Source organism: Ambystoma mexicanum, unplaced genomic scaffold (genome assembly GCF_040938575.1).
Source record: "Ambystoma mexicanum isolate Mex_15411 unplaced genomic scaffold, UKY_AmexF1_1 Mex_scaf1, whole genome shotgun sequence".
In the NCBI taxonomy this organism is placed as follows: Eukaryota; Metazoa; Chordata; class Amphibia; order Caudata; family Ambystomatidae; genus Ambystoma; species Ambystoma mexicanum.
This window is the reverse complement of record NW_027182324.1, coordinates 1,082,943-1,098,631: the sequence shown is the minus strand read 5'-3', so window position 1 is coordinate 1,098,631 and position 15,689 is coordinate 1,082,943. Positions and strand designations below refer to the sequence as shown.

General features: G+C 41.1%; 8 non-coding genes across 8 annotated transcripts; all 8 read left to right on the top strand.

Moving 5' to 3' along the window:
- Positions 1-3,115: 3,115 nt before the first annotated feature.
- Positions 3,116-3,188, top strand: TRNAK-UUU (transfer RNA lysine (anticodon UUU)). Its single transcript has one exon. It is a non-coding gene; the product is annotated as a tRNA-Lys (tRNA).
- A 1,609-nt stretch (positions 3,189-4,797) lies between these two features.
- TRNAK-UUU (transfer RNA lysine (anticodon UUU)) lies at positions 4,798-4,870 on the top strand. The gene has a single exon. It is a non-coding gene; the product is annotated as a tRNA-Lys (tRNA).
- Positions 4,871-6,480: 1,610 nt separating this feature from the next.
- On the top strand, positions 6,481-6,553 carry TRNAK-UUU (transfer RNA lysine (anticodon UUU)). The gene has a single exon. It is a non-coding gene; the product is annotated as a tRNA-Lys (tRNA).
- A 2,452-nt stretch (positions 6,554-9,005) lies between these two features.
- Positions 9,006-9,078, top strand: TRNAK-UUU (transfer RNA lysine (anticodon UUU)). The gene has a single exon. It is a non-coding gene; the product is annotated as a tRNA-Lys (tRNA).
- A 768-nt stretch (positions 9,079-9,846) lies between these two features.
- Positions 9,847-9,919, top strand: TRNAK-UUU (transfer RNA lysine (anticodon UUU)). Its single transcript has one exon. It is a non-coding gene; the product is annotated as a tRNA-Lys (tRNA).
- Positions 9,920-11,528: 1,609 nt separating this feature from the next.
- TRNAK-UUU (transfer RNA lysine (anticodon UUU)) lies at positions 11,529-11,601 on the top strand. Its single transcript has one exon. It is a non-coding gene; the product is annotated as a tRNA-Lys (tRNA).
- A 1,610-nt stretch (positions 11,602-13,211) lies between these two features.
- TRNAK-UUU (transfer RNA lysine (anticodon UUU)) lies at positions 13,212-13,284 on the top strand. The gene has a single exon. It is a non-coding gene; the product is annotated as a tRNA-Lys (tRNA).
- Positions 13,285-14,893: 1,609 nt separating this feature from the next.
- Positions 14,894-14,966, top strand: TRNAK-UUU (transfer RNA lysine (anticodon UUU)). The gene has a single exon. It is a non-coding gene; the product is annotated as a tRNA-Lys (tRNA).
- The last annotated feature ends 723 nt before the right edge of the window (positions 14,967-15,689 follow it).

Below are 15,689 nucleotides of genomic sequence, written 5' to 3'. Positions count from 1 at the left end.
GCAATCTTTGTACAAAGTTTTAATATTGGGGAGACAGATTGGTCGAAAAAAAAGCAGACAGGCGCTGCTGAGATTCAAACTCAGGATCTCCTGTTTACTAGACAGGCGCTTTAACCAACTAAGCCGCAGCACCTTTTTTGCATCTGGTCTCCTTTCCTTCCTCATGTAATCATTTAGAAGTGAAATCCACTTTTTTAAGGCTGGGCTTCTGTTGCAATATAACTTTTCAAAATGTTTTCCAATTGACTGAAACTCCATTGCACAAAACGAGCATGTCATTAATTGTCGATTTAGAGTGGACTGCATTGCCCAGTGTGTGCATTGAGGAGCACATGTTCGTCTTTACTGGGGAGCAAGTTTGCACTCATGAATGTGGCAAAACATTCAAATCCGTAAGTGGGTGAACATTAAAGTCCTAGATGCTGCAAATCTCTATATCTGGATACGGAATGTCTGAAAAAAGTTATGTCTCCAGTGTCAAAATGTGTGTAATGCACTAGTAATTCATTTCCTTTATTGACCAGTGAGGTAGCCATGTATGGAGGTACTGTAGAGTGAAAATCAAGTTTCAAATGGGCAGTGATCCCTGTGCCTGGATAGCTCAGTCGGTAGAGCATCAGACTTTTAATCTGAGGGTCCAGGGTTCAAGTCACTGTTCAGGCGTACCTTTGCTTCTTTTACAAAAAATTAAGCAGGAAATATGAATTGCTCATTCTAATATGTGCTATTTCTGATGGCATCGCAACCTTGGGCAATATGACTCTAAGGTAGTGGAGTCCAGAGTTCTTGGAGGCTTTGCCAACATTTCAAGCCTGACTGTGCTTCTAAATAGCATGAAATAGCAATCTTTGTACAAAGTTTTAACATTGGGGAGACAGATTGGTCGAAAAAAAAGCAGACAGGCGCTGCTGAGATTCAAACTCAGGATCTCCTGTTTACTAGACAGGCGCTTTAACCAACTAAGCCACAGCACCTTTTTTGCATCTGGTCTCCTTTCCTTCCTCATGTAATCATTTAGAAGTGAAATCCACTTTTTTTAAGGCTAGGCTTCTGTTGCAATATAACTTTTCAAAATGTTTTCCAATTGACTGAAACTCCATTGCACAAAACGAGCATGTCAGTAATCGTCGATTTAGAGTGGACTGCATTGCCCAGTGTGTGCATTGAGGAGCACATGTTCGTCTTTACTGGGGAGCAAGTTTGCACTCATGAATGTGGCAAAACATTCAAATCCGTAAGTGGGTGACCATTAAAGTCCTACATGCTGCAAATCTCTATATCTGGATACGGAATGACTGAAAAAAGTTATGTCTCCAGTGTCAAAATGTGTGTAATGCACTAGTAATTCATTTCCTTTATTGACCAGTGAGGTAGCCATGTATGGAGGTGCTGTAGAGTGAAAATCAAGTTTCAAATGGGCAGTGATCCCTGTGCCTGGATAGCTAAGTCGGTAGAGCATCAGACTTTTAATCTGAGGGTCCAGGGTTCAAGTCCCTGTTCAGGCGTACCTTTGCTTCTTTTACAAAAAATTAAGCAGGAAATATGAATTGCTCATTCTAATATGTGCTATTTCTGATGGCATCGCAACCTTGGGCAATATGACTCTAAGGTAGTGGAGTCCAGAGTTCTTGGATGCTTTGCCAACATTTCAAGCCTGACTCTGCTTCTAAATAGCATGAAATAGCAATCTTTGTACAAAGTTTTAATATTGGGGAGACAGATTGGTCGAAAAAAAAGCAGACAGGCGCTGGTGAGATTCGAACTCAGGATCTCCTGTTTACTAGACAGGCGCTTTAACCAACTAAGCCACAGCACCTTTTTTGCATCTGGTCTCCTTTCCTTCCTCATGTAATCATTTAGAAGTGAAATCCACTTTTTTAACGCTGGGCTTCTGTTGCAATATAACTTTTCAAAATGTTTTCCAATTGACTGAAACTCCATTGCACAAAACGAGCATGTCATTAATCGTCGATTTAGAGTGGACTGCATTGCCCAGTGTGTGCATTGAGGAGCACATGTTCGTCTTTACTGGGGAGCAAGTTTGCACTCATGAATGTGGCAAAACATTCAAATCCGTAAGTGGGTGAACATTAAAGTCCTAGATGCTGCAAATCTCTATATCTGGATACGGAATGACTGAAAAAAGTTATGTCTCCAGTGTCAAAATGTGTGTAATGCACTAGTAATTAATTTCCTTTATTGACCAGTGAGGTAGCCATGTATGGAGGTGCTGTAGAGTGAAAATCAAGTTTCAAATGGGCAGTGATCCCTGTGCCTGGATAGCTCAGTCGGTAGAGCATCAGACTTTTAATCTGAGGGTCCAGGGTTCAAGTCACGGTTCAGGCGTACCTTTGCTTCTTTTACAAAAAATTAAGCAGGAAATATGAATTGCTCATTCTAATATGTGCTATTTCTGATGGCATCGCAACCTTGGGCAATATGACTCTAAGGTAGTGGAGTCCAGAGTTCTTGGAGGCTTTGCCAACATTTCAAGCCTGACTGTGCTTCTAAATAGCATGAAATAGCAATCTTTGTACAAAGTTTTAACATTGGGGAGACAGATTGGTCGAAAAAAAAGCAGACAGGCGCTGCTGACATTCAAACTCAGGATCTCCTGTTTACTAGACAGGCGCTTTAACCAACTAAGCCACAGCACCTTTTTTGCATCTGGTCTCCTTTCCTTCCTCATGTAATCATTTAGAAGTGAAATCCACTTTTTTTAAGGCTAGGCTTCTGTAGCAATATAACTTTTCAAAATGTTTTCCAATTGACTGAAACTCCATTGCACAAAACGAGCATGTCATTAATCGTCGATTTAGAGTGGACTGCATTGCCCAGTGTGTGCATTGAGGAGCACATGTTCGTCTTTACTGGGGAGCAAGTTTGCACTCATGAATGTGGCAAAACATTCAAATCCGTAAGTGGGTGACCATTAAAGTCCTACATGCTGCAAATCTCTATATCTGGATACGGAATGACTGAAAAAAGTTATGTCTCCAGTGTCAAAATGTGTGTAATGCACTAGTAATTCATTTCCTTTATTGACCAGTGAGGTAGCCATGTATGGAGGTGCTGTAGAGTGAAAATCAAGTTTCAAATGGGCAGTGATCCCTGTGCCTGGATAGCTCAGTCGGTAGAGCATCAGACTTTTAATCTGAGGGTCCAGGGTTCAAGTCCCTGTTCAGGCGTACCTTTGCTTCTTTTACAAAAAATTAAGCAGGAAATATGAATTGCTCATTCTAATATGTGCTATTTCTGATGGCATCGCAACCTTGGGCAATATGACTCTAAGGTAGTGGAGTCCAGAGTTCTTGGATGCTTTGCCAACATTTCAAGCCTGACTGTGCTTCTAAATAGCATGAAATAGCAATCTTTGTACAAAGTTTTAATATTGGGGAGACAGATTGGTCGAAAAAAAAGCAGACAGGCGCTGGTGAGATTCGAACTCAGGATCTCCTGTTTACTAGACAGGCGCTTTAACCAACTAAGCCACAGCACCTTTTTTGCATCTGGTCTCCTTTCCTTCCTCATGTAATCATTTAGAAGTGAAATCCACTTTTTTAACGCTGGGCTTCTGTTGCAATATAACTTTTCAAAATGTTTTCCAATTGACTGAAACTCCATTGCACAAAACGAGCATGTCATTAATCGTCGATTTAGAGTGGACTGCATTGCCCAGTGTGTGCATTGAGGAGCACATGTTCGTCTTTACTGGGGAGCAAGTTTGCACTCATGAATGTGGCAAAACATTCAAATCCGTAAGTGGGTGAACATTAAAGTCCTAGATGCTGCAAATCTCTATATCTGGATACGGAATGACTGAAAAAAGTTATGTCTCCAGTGTCAAAATGTGTGTAATGCACTAGTAATTCATTTCCTTTATTGCCCAGTGAGGTAGCCATGTATGGAGGTGCTGTAGAGTGAAAATCAAGTTTCAAATGGGCAGTAATCCCTGTGCCTGGATAGCTCAGTCGGTAGAGCATCAGACTTTTAATCTGAGGGTCCAGGGTTCAAGTCCCTGTTTAGGCGTACCTTTGCTTCTTTTACAAAAAATTAAGCAGGAAATATGAATTGCTCATTCTAATATGTGCTATTTCTGATGGCATCGCAACCTTGGGCAATATGACTCTAAGGTAGTGGAGTCCAGAGTTCTTGGATGCTTTGCCAACATTTCAAGCCTGACTGTGCTTCTAAATAGCATGAAATAGCAATCTTTGTACAAAGTTTTAATATTGGGGAGACAGATTGGTCGAAAAAAAAGCAGACAGGCGCTGCTGAGATTCGAACTCAGGATCTCCTGTTTACTAGACAGGCGCTTTAACCAACTAAGCCGCAGCACCTTTTTTGCATCTGGTCTCCTTTCCTTCCTCATGTAATCATTTAGAAGTGAAATCCACTTTTTTAAGGCTGGGCTTCTGTTGCAATATAACTTTTCAAAATGTTTTCCAATTGACTGAAACTCCATTGCACAAAACGAGCATGTCATTAATCGTCGATTTAGAGTGGACTGCATTGCCCAGTGTGTGCATTGAGGAGCACATGTTCGTCTTTACTGGGGAGCAAGTTTGCACTCATGAATGTGGCAAAACATTCAAATCCGTAAGTGGGTGACCATTAATGTCCTACATGCTGCAAATCTCTATATCTGGATACGGAATGACTGAAAAAAGTTATGTCTCCAGTGTCAAAATGTGTGTAATGCACTAGTAATTCATTTCCTTTATTGACCAGTGAGGTAGCCATGTATGGAGGTGCTGTAGAGTGAAAATCAAGTTTCAAATGGGCAGTGATCCCTGTGCCTGGATAGCTCAGTCGGTAGAGCATCAGACTTTTAATCTGAGGGTCCAGGGTTCAAGTCCCTGTTCAGGCGTACCTTTGCTTCTTTTACAAAAAATTAAGCAGGAAATATGAATTGCTCATTCTAATATGTGCTATTTCTGATGGCATCGCAACCTTGGGCAATATGACTCTAAGGTAGTGGAGTCCAGAGTTCTTGGATGCTTTGCCAACATTTCAAGCCTGACTGTGCTTCTAAATAGCATGAAATAGCAATCTTTGTACAAAGTTTTAATATTGGGGAGACAGATTGGTCGAAAAAAAAGCAGACAGGCGCTGCTGAGATTCAAACTCAGGATCTCCTGTTTACTAGACAGGCGCTTTAACCAACTAAGCCGCAGCACCTTTTTTGCATCTGGTCTCCTTTCCTTCCTCATGTAATCATTTAGAAGTGAAATCCACTTTTTTAAGGCTGGGCTTCTGTTGCAATATAACTTTTCAAAATGTTTTCCAATTGACTGAAACTCCATTGCACAAAACGAGCATGTCATTAATCGTCGATTTAGAGTGGACTGCATTGCCCAGTGTGTGCATTGAGGAGCACATGTTCGTCTTTACTGGGGAGCAAGTTTGCACTCATGAATGTGGCAAAACATTCAAATCCGTAAGTGGGTGAACATTAAAGTCCTAGATGCTGCAAATCTCTATATCTGGATACGGAATGTCTGAAAAAAGTTATGTCTCCAGTGTCAAAATGTGTGTAATGCACTAGTAATTCATTTCCTTTATTGACCAGTGAGGTAGCCATGTATGGAGGTACTGTAGAGTGAAAATCAAGTTTCAAATGGGCAGTGATCCCTGTGCCTGGATAGCTCAGTCGGTAGAGCATCAGACTTTTAATCTGAGGGTCCAGGGTTCAGGTCACTGTTCAGGCGTACCTTTGCTTCTTTTACAAAAAATTAAGCAGGAAATATGAATTGCTCATTCTAATATGTGCTATTTCTGATGGCATCGCAACCTTGGGCAATATGACTCTAAGGTAGTGGAGTCCAGAGTTCTTGGAGGCTTTGCCAACATTTCAAGCCTGACTGTGCTTCTAAATAGCATGAAATAGCAATCTTTGTACAAAGTTTTAACATTGGGGAGACAGATTGGTCGAAAAAAAAGCAGACAGGCGCTGCTGAGATTCAAACTCAGGATCTCCTGTTTACTAGACAGGCGCTTTAACCAACTAAGCCACAGCACCTTTTTTGCATCTGGTCTCCTTTCCTTCCTCATGTAATCATTTAGAAGTGAAATCCACTTTTTTTAAGGCTAGGCTTCTGTTGCAATATAACTTTTCAAAATGTTTTCCAATTGACTGAAATTCCATTGCACAAAACGAGCATGTCAGTAATCGTCGATTTAGAGTGGACTGCATTGCCCAGTGTGTGCATTGAGGAGCACATGTTCGTCTTTACTGGGGAGCAAGTTTGCACTCATGAATGTGGCAAAACATTCAAATCCGTAAGTGGGTGACCATTAAAGTCCTACATGCTGCAAATCTCTATATCTGGATACGGAATGACTGAAAAAAGTTATGTCTCCAGTGTCAAAATGTGTGTAATGCACTAGTAATTCATTTCCTTTATTGACCAGTGAGGTAGCCATGTATGGAGGTGCTGTAGAGTGAAAATCAAGTTTCAAATGGGCAGTGATCCCTGTGCCTGGATAGCTCAGTCGGTAGAGCATCAGACTTTTAATCTGAGGGTCCAGGGTTCAAGTCCCTGTTCAGGCGTACCTTTGCTTCTTTTACAAAAAATTAAGCAGGAAATATGAATTGCTCATTCTAATATGTGCTATTTCTGATGGCATCGCAACCTTGGGCAATATGACTCTAAGGTAGTGGAGTCCAGAGTTCTTGGATGCTTTGCCAACATTTCAAGCCTGACTCTGCTTCTAAATAGCATGAAATAGCAATCTTTGTACAAAGTTTTAATATTGGGGAGACAGATTGGTCGAAAAAAAAGCAGACAGGCGCTGGTGAGATTCGAACTCAGGATCTCCTGTTTACTAGACAGGCGCTTTAACCAACTAAGCCACAGCACCTTTTTTGCATCTGGTCTCCTTTCCTTCCTCATGTAATCATTTAGAAGTGAAATCCACTTTTTTAACGCTGGGCTTCTGTTGCAATATAACTTTTCAAAATGTTTTCCAATTGACTGAAACTCCATTGCACAAAACGAGCATGTCATTAATCGTCGATTTAGAGTGGACTGCATTGCCCAGTGTGTGCATTGAGGAGCACATGTTCGTCTTTACTGGGGAGCAAGTTTGCACTCATGAATGTGGCAAAACATTCAAATCCGTAAGTGGGTGAACATTAAAGTCCTAGATGCTGCAAATCTCTATATCTGGATACGGAATGACTGAAAAAAGTTATGTCTCCAGTGTCAAAATGTGTGTAATGCACTAGTAATTAATTTCCTTTATTGACCAGTGAGGTAGCCATGTATGGAGGTGCTGTAGAGTGAAAATCAAGTTTCAAATGGGCAGTGATCCCTGTGCCTGGATAGCTCAGTCGGTAGAGCATCAGACTTTTAATCTGAGGGTCCAGGGTTCAAGTCACGGTTCAGGCGTACCTTTGCTTCTTTTACAAAAAATTAAGCAGGAAATATGAATTGCTCATTCTAATATGTGCTATTTCTGATGGCATCGCAACCTTGGGCAATATGACTCTAAGGTAGTGGAGTCCAGAGTTCTTGGAGGCTTTGCCAACATTTCAAGCCTGACTGTGCTTCTAAATAGCATGAAATAGCAATCTTTGTACAAAGTTTTAACATTGGGGAGACAGATTGGTCGAAAAAAAAGCAGACAGGCGCTGCTGACATTCAAACTCAGGATCTCCTGTTTACTAGACAGGCGCTTTAACCAACTAAGCCACAGCACCTTTTTTGCATCTGGTCTCCTTTCCTTCCTCATGTAATCATTTAGAAGTGAAATCCACTTTTTTTAAGGCTAGGCTTCTGTAGCAATATAACTTTTCAAAATGTTTTCCAATTGACTGAAACTCCATTGCACAAAACGAGCATGTCATTAATCGTCGATTTAGAGTGGACTGCATTGCCCAGTGTGTGCATTGAGGAGCACATGTTCGTCTTTACTGGGGAGCAAGTTTGCACTCATGAATGTGGCAAAACATTCAAATCCGTAAGTGGGTGACCATTAAAGTCCTACATGCTGCAAATCTCTATATCTGGATACGGAATGACTGAAAAAAGTTATGTCTCCAGTGTCAAAATGTGTGTAATGCACTAGTAATTCATTTCCTTTATTGACCAGTGAGGTAGCCATGTATGGAGGTGCTGTAGAGTGAAAATCAAGTTTCAAATGGGCAGTGATCCCTGTGCCTGGATAGCTCAGTCGGTAGAGCATCAGACTTTTCATCTGAGGGTCCAGGGTTCAAGTCCCTGTTCAGGCGTACCTTTGCTTCTTTTACAAAAAATTAAGCAGGAAATATGAATTGCTCATTCTAATATGTGCTATTTCTGATGGCATCGCAACCTTGGGCAATATGACTCTAAGGTAGTGGAGTCCAGAGTTCTTGGATGCTTTGCCAACATTTCAAGCCTGACTGTGCTTCTAAATAGCATGAAATAGCAATCTTTGTACAAAGTTTTAATATTGGGGAGACAGATTGGTCGAAAAAAAAAGCAGACAGGCGCTGCTGAGATTTGAACTCAGGATCTCCTGTTTACTAGACAGGCGCTTTAACCAACTAAGCCGCAGCACCTTTTTTGCATCTGGTCTCCTTTCCTTCCTCATGTAATCATTTAGAAGTGAAATCCACTTTTTTAAGGCTGGGCTTCTGTTGCAATATAACTTTTCAAAATGTTTTCCAATTGACTGAAACTCCATTGCACAAAACGAGCATGTCATTAATCGTCGATTTAGAGTGGACTGCATTGCCCAGTGTGTGCATTGAGGAGCACATGTTCGTCTTTACTGGGGAGCAAGTTTGCACTCATGAATGTGGCAAAACATTCAAATCCGTAAGTGGGTGAACATTAAAGTCCTAGATGCTGCAAATCTCTATATCTGGATACGGAATGACTGAAAAAAGTTATGTCTCCAGTGTCAAAATGTGTGTAATGCACTAGTAATTCATTTCCTTTATTGACCAGTGAGGTAGCCATGTATGGAGGTGCTGTAGAGTGAAAATCAAGTTTCAAATGGGCAGTGATCCCTGTGCCTGGATAGCTCAGTCGGTAGAGCATCAGACTTTTAATCTGAGGGTCCAGGGTTCAAGTCCCTGTTCAGGCGTACCTTTGCTTCTTTTACAAAAAATTAAGCAGGAAATATGAATTGCTCATTCTAATATGTGCTATTTCTGATGGCATCGCAACCTTGGGCAATATGACTCTAAGGTAGTGGAGTCCAGAGTTCTTGGATGCTTTGCCAACATTTCAAGCCTGACTGTGCTTCTAAATAGCATGAAATAGCAATCTTTGTACAAAGTTTTAATATTGGGGAGACAGATTGGTCGAAAAAAAAGCAGACAGGCGCTGCTGAGATTCGAACTCAGGATCTCCTGTTTACTAGACAGGCGCTTTAACCAACTAAGCCGCAGCACCTTTTTTGCATCTGGTCTCCTTTCCTTCCTCATGTAATCATTTAGAAGTGAAATCCACTTTTTTAAGGCTGGGCTTCTGTTGCAATATAACTTTTCAAAATTTTTTCCAATTGACTGAAACTCCATTGCACAAAACGAGCATGTCATTAATCGTCGATTTAGAGTGGACTGCATTGCCCAGTGTGTGCATTGAGGAGCACATGTTCGTCTTTACTGGGGAGCAAGTTTGCACTCATGAATGTGGCAAAACATTCAAATCCGTAAGTGGGTGACCATTAAAGTCCTACATGCTGCAAATCTCTATATCTGGATACGGAATGACTGAAAAAAGTTATGTCTCCAGTGTCAAAATGTGTGTAATGCACTAGTAATTCATTTCCTTTATTGACCAGTGAGGTAGCCATGTATGGAGGTGCTGTAGAGTGAAAATCAAGTTTCAAATGGGCAGTGATCCCTGTGCCTGGATAGCTCAGTCGGTAGAGCATCAGACTTTTAATCTGAGGGTCCAGGGTTCAAGTCCCTGTTCAGGCGTACCTTTGCTTCTTTTACAAAAAATTAAGCAGGAAATATGAATTGCTCATTCTAATATGTGCTATTTCTGATGGCATCGCAACCTTGGGCAATATGACTCTAAGGTAGTGGAGTCCAGAGTTCTTGGATGCTTTGCCAACATTTCAAGCCTGACTGTGCTTCTAAATAGCATGAAATAGCAATCTTTGTACAAAGTTTTAATATTGGGGAGACAGATTGGTCGAAAAAAAAGCAGACAGGCGCTGCTGAGATTTGAACTCAGGATCTCCTGTTTACTAGACAGGCGCTTTAACCAACTAAGCCGCAGCACCTTTTTTGCATCTGGTCTCCTTTCCTTCCTCATGTAATCATTTAGAAGTGAAATCCACTTTTTTAAGGCTGGGCTTCTGTTGCAATATAACTTTTCAAAATGTTTTCCAATTGACTGAAACTCCATTGCACAAAACGAGCATGTCATTAATCGTCGATTTAGAGTGGACTGCATTGCCCAGTGTGTGCATTGAGGAGCACATGTTCGTCTTTACTGGGGAGCAAGTTTGCACTCATGAATGTGGCAAAACATTCAAATCCGTAAGTGGGTGAACATTAAAGTCCTAGATGCTGCAAATCTCTATATCTGGATACGGAATGACTGAAAAAAGTTATGTCTCCAGTGTCAAAATGTGTGTAATGCACTAGTAATTCATTTCCTTTATTGCCCAGTGAGGTAGCCATGTATGGAGGTGCTGTAGAGTGAAAATCAAGTTTCAAATGGGCAGTAATCCCTGTGCCTGGATAGCTCAGTCGGTAGAGCATCAGACTTTTAATCTGAGGGTCCAGGGTTCAAGTCCCTGTTTAGGCGTACCTTTGCTTCTTTTACAAAAAATTAAGCAGGAAATATGAATTGCTCATTCTAATATGTGCTATTTCTGATGGCATCGCAACCTTGGGCAATATGACTCTAAGGTAGTGGAGTCCAGAGTTCTTGGATGCTTTGCCAACATTTCAAGCCTGACTGTGCTTCTAAATAGCATGAAATAGCAATCTTTGTACAAAGTTTTAATATTGGGGAGACAGATTGGTCGAAAAAAAAGCAGACAGGCGCTGCTGAGATTCGAACTCAGGATCTCCTGTTTACTAGACAGGCGCTTTAACCAACTAAGCCGCAGCACCTTTTTTGCATCTGGTCTCCTTTCCTTCCTCATGTAATCATTTAGAAGTGAAATCCACTTTTTTAAGGCTGGGCTTCTGTTGCAATATAACTTTTCAAAATGTTTTCCAATTGACTGAAACTCCATTGCACAAAACGAGCATGTCATTAATCGTCGATTTAGAGTGGACTGCATTGCCCAGTGTGTGCATTGAGGAGCACATGTTCGTCTTTACTGGGGAGCAAGTTTGCACTCATGAATGTGGCAAAACATTCAAATCCGTAAGTGGGTGACCATTAATGTCCTACATGCTGCAAATCTCTATATCTGGATACGGAATGACTGAAAAAAGTTATGTCTCCAGTGTCAAAATGTGTGTAATGCACTAGTAATTCATTTCCTTTATTGACCAGTGAGGTAGCCATGTATGGAGGTGCTGTAGAGTGAAAATCAAGTTTCAAATGGGCAGTGATCCCTGTGCCTGGATAGCTCAGTCGGTAGAGCATCAGACTTTTAATCTGAGGGTCCAGGGTTCAAGTCCCTGTTCAGGCGTACCTTTGCTTCTTTTACAAAAAATTAAGCAGGAAATATGAATTGCTCATTCTAATATGTGCTATTTCTGATGGCATCGCAACCTTGGGCAATATGACTCTAAGGTAGTGGAGTCCAGAGTTCTTGGATGCTTTGCCAACATTTCAAGCCTGACTGTGCTTCTAAATAGCATGAAATAGCAATCTTTGTACAAAGTTTTAATATTGGGGAGACAGATTGGTCGAAAAAAAAGCAGACAGGCGCTGCTGAGATTCAAACTCAGGATCTCCTGTTTACTAGACAGGCGCTTTAACCAACTAAGCCGCAGCACCTTTTTTGCATCTGGTCTCCTTTCCTTCCTCATGTAATCATTTAGAAGTGAAATCCACTTTTTTAAGGCTGGGCTTCTGTTGCAATATAACTTTTCAAAATGTTTTCCAATTGACTGAAACTCCATTGCACAAAACGAGCATGTCATTAATCGTCGATTTAGAGTGGACTGCATTGCCCAGTGTGTGCATTGAGGAGCACATGTTCGTCTTTACTGGGGAGCAAGTTTGCACTCATGAATGTGGCAAAACATTCAAATCCGTAAGTGGGTGAACATTAAAGTCCTAGATGCTGCAAATCTCTATATCTGGATACGGAATGACTGAAAAAAGTTATGTCTCCAGTGTCAAAATGTGTGTAATGCACTAGTAATTAATTTCCTTTATTGACCAGTGAGGTAGCCATGTATGGAGGTGCTGTAGAGTGAAAATCAAGTTTCAAATGGGCAGTGATCCCTGTGCCTGGATAGCTCAGTCGGTAGAGCATCAGACTTTTAATCTGAGGGTCCAGGGTTCAAGTCACGGTTCAGGCGTACCTTTGCTTCTTTTACAAAAAATTAAGCAGGAAATATGAATTGCTCATTCTAATATGTGCTATTTCTGATGGCATCGCAACCTTGGGCAATATGACTCTAAGGTAGTGGAGTCCAGAGTTCTTGGAGGCTTTGCCAACATTTCAAGCCTGACTGTGCTTCTAAATAGCATGAAATAGCAATCTTTGTACAAAGTTTTAACATTGGGGAGACAGATTGGTCGAAAAAAAAGCAGACAGGCGCTGCTGAGATTCAAACTCAGGATCTCCTGTTTACTAGACAGGCGCTTTAACCAACTAAGCCACAGCACCTTTTTTGCATCTGGTCTCCTTTCCTTCCTCATGTAATCATTTAGAAGTGAAATCCACTTTTTTTAAGGCTAGGCTTCTGTTGCAATATAACTTTTCAAAATGTTTTCCAATTGACTGAAACTCCATTGCACAAAACGAGCATGTCAGTAATCGTCGATTTAGAGTGGACTGCATTGCCCAGTGTGTGCATTGAGGAGCACATGTTCGTCTTTACTGGGGAGCAAGTTTGCACTCATGAATGTGGCAAAACATTCAAATCCGTAAGTGGGTGACCATTAAAGTCCTACATGCTGCAAATCTCTATATCTGGATACGGAATGACTGAAAAAAGTTATGTCTCCAGTGTCAAAATGTGTGTAATGCACTAGTAATTCATTTCCTTTATTGACCAGTGAGGTAGCCATGTATGGAGGTGCTGTAGAGTGAAAATCAAGTTTCAAATGGGCAGTGATCCCTGTGCCTGGATAGCTCAGTCGGTAGAGCATCAGACTTTTAATCTGAGGGTCCAGGGTTCAAGTCCCTGTTCAGGCGTACCTTTGCTTCTTTTACAAAAAATTAAGCAGGAAATATGAATTGCTCATTCTAATATGTGCTATTTCTGATGGCATCGCAACCTTGGGCAATATGACTCTAAGGTAGTGGAGTCCAGAGTTCTTGGATGCTTTGCCAACATTTCAAGCCTGACTGTGCTTCTAAATAGCATGAAATAGCAATCTTTGTACAAAGTTTTAATATTGGGGAGACAGATTGGTCGAAAAAAAAGCAGACAGGCGCTGGTGAGATTCGAACTCAGGATCTCCTGTTTACTAGACAGGCGCTTTAACCAACTAAGCCACAGCACCTTTTTTGCATCTGGTCTCCTTTCCTTCCTCATGTAATCATTTAGAAGTGAAATCCACTTTTTTAACGCTGGGCTTCTGTTGCAATATAACTTTTCAAAATGTTTTCCAATTGACTGAAACTCCATTGCACAAAACGAGCATGTCATTAATCGTCGATTTAGAGTGGACTGCATTGCCCAGTGTGTGCATTGAGGAGCACATGTTCGTCTTTACTGGGGAGCAAGTTTGCACTCATGAATGTGGCAAAACATTCAAATCCGTAAGTGGGTGAACATTAAAGTCCTAGATGCTGCAAATCTCTATATCTGGATACGGAATGACTGAAAAAAGTTATGTCTCCAGTGTCAAAATGTGTGTAATGCACTAGTAATTCATTTCCTTTATTGCCCAGTGAGGTAGCCATGTATGGAGGTGCTGTAGAGTGAAAATCAAGTTTCAAATGGGCAGTAATCCCTGTGCCTGGATAGCTCAGTCGGTAGAGCATCAGACTTTTAATCTGAGGGTCCAGGGTTCAAGTCCCTGTTTAGGCGTACCTTTGCTTCTTTTACAAAAAATTAAGCAGGAAATATGAATTGCTCATTCTAATATGTGCTATTTCTGATGGCATCGCAACCTTGGGCAATATGACTCTAAGGTAGTGGAGTCCAGAGTTCTTGGATGCTTTGCCAACATTTCAAGCCTGACTGTGCTTCTAAATAGCATGAAATAGCAATCTTTGTACAAAGTTTTAATATTGGGGAGACAGATTGGTCGAAAAAAAAGCAGACAGGCGCTGCTGAGATTCGAACTCAGGATCTCCTGTTTACTAGACAGGCGCTTTAACCAACTAAGCCGCAGCACCTTTTTTGCATCTGGTCTCCTTTCCTTCCTCATGTAATCATTTAGAAGTGAAATCCACTTTTTTAAGGCTGGGCTTCTGTTGCAATATAACTTTTCAAAATGTTTTCCAATTGACTGAAACTCCATTGCACAAAACGAGCATGTCATTAATCGTCGATTTAGAGTGGACTGCATTGCCCAGTGTGTGCATTGAGGAGCACATGTTCGTCTTTACTGGGGAGCAAGTTTGCACTCATGAATGTGGCAAAACATTCAAATCCGTAAGTGGGTGACCATTAATGTCCTACATGCTGCAAATCTCTATATCTGGATACGGAATGACTGAAAAAAGTTATGTCTCCAGTGTCAAAATGTGTGTAATGCACTAGTAATTCATTTCCTTTATTGACCAGTGAGGTAGCCATGTATGGAGGTGCTGTAGAGTGAAAATCAAGTTTCAAATGGGCAGTGATCCCTGTGCCTGGATAGCTCAGTCGGTAGAGCATCAGACTTTTAATCTGAGGGTCCAGGGTTCAAGTCCCTGTTCAGGCGTACCTTTGCTTCTTTTACAAAAAATTAAGCAGGAAATATGAATTGCTCATTCTAATATGTGCTATTTCTGATGGCATCGCAACCTTGGGCAATATGACTCTAAGGTAGTGGAGTCCAGAGTTCTTGGATGCTTTGCCAACATTTCAAGCCTGACTGTGCTTCTAAATAGCATGAAATAGCAATCTTTGTACAAAGTTTTAATATTGGGGAGACAGATTGGTCGAAAAAAAAGCAGACAGGCGCTGCTGAGATTCAAACTCAGGATCTCCTGTTTACTAGACAGGCGCTTTAACCAACTAAGCCGCAGCACCTTTTTTGCATCTGGTCTCCTTTCCTTCCTCATGTAATCATTTAGAAGTGAAATCCACTTTTTTAAGGCTGGGCTTCTGTTGCAATATAACTTTTCAAAATGTTTTCCAATTGACTGAAACTCCATTGCACAAAACGAGCATGTCATTAATCGTCGATTTAGAGTGGACTGCATTGCCCAGTGTGTGCATTGAGGAGCACATGTTCGTCTTTACTGGGGAGCAAGTTTGCACTCATGAATGTGGCAAAACATTCAAATCCGTAAGTGGGTGAACATTAAAGTCCTAGATGCTGCAAATCTCTATATCTGGATACGGAATGTCTGAAAAAAGTTATGTCTCCAGTGTCAAAATGTGTGTAATGCACTAGTAATTCATTTCCTTTATTGACCAGTGAGGTAGCCATGTATGGAGG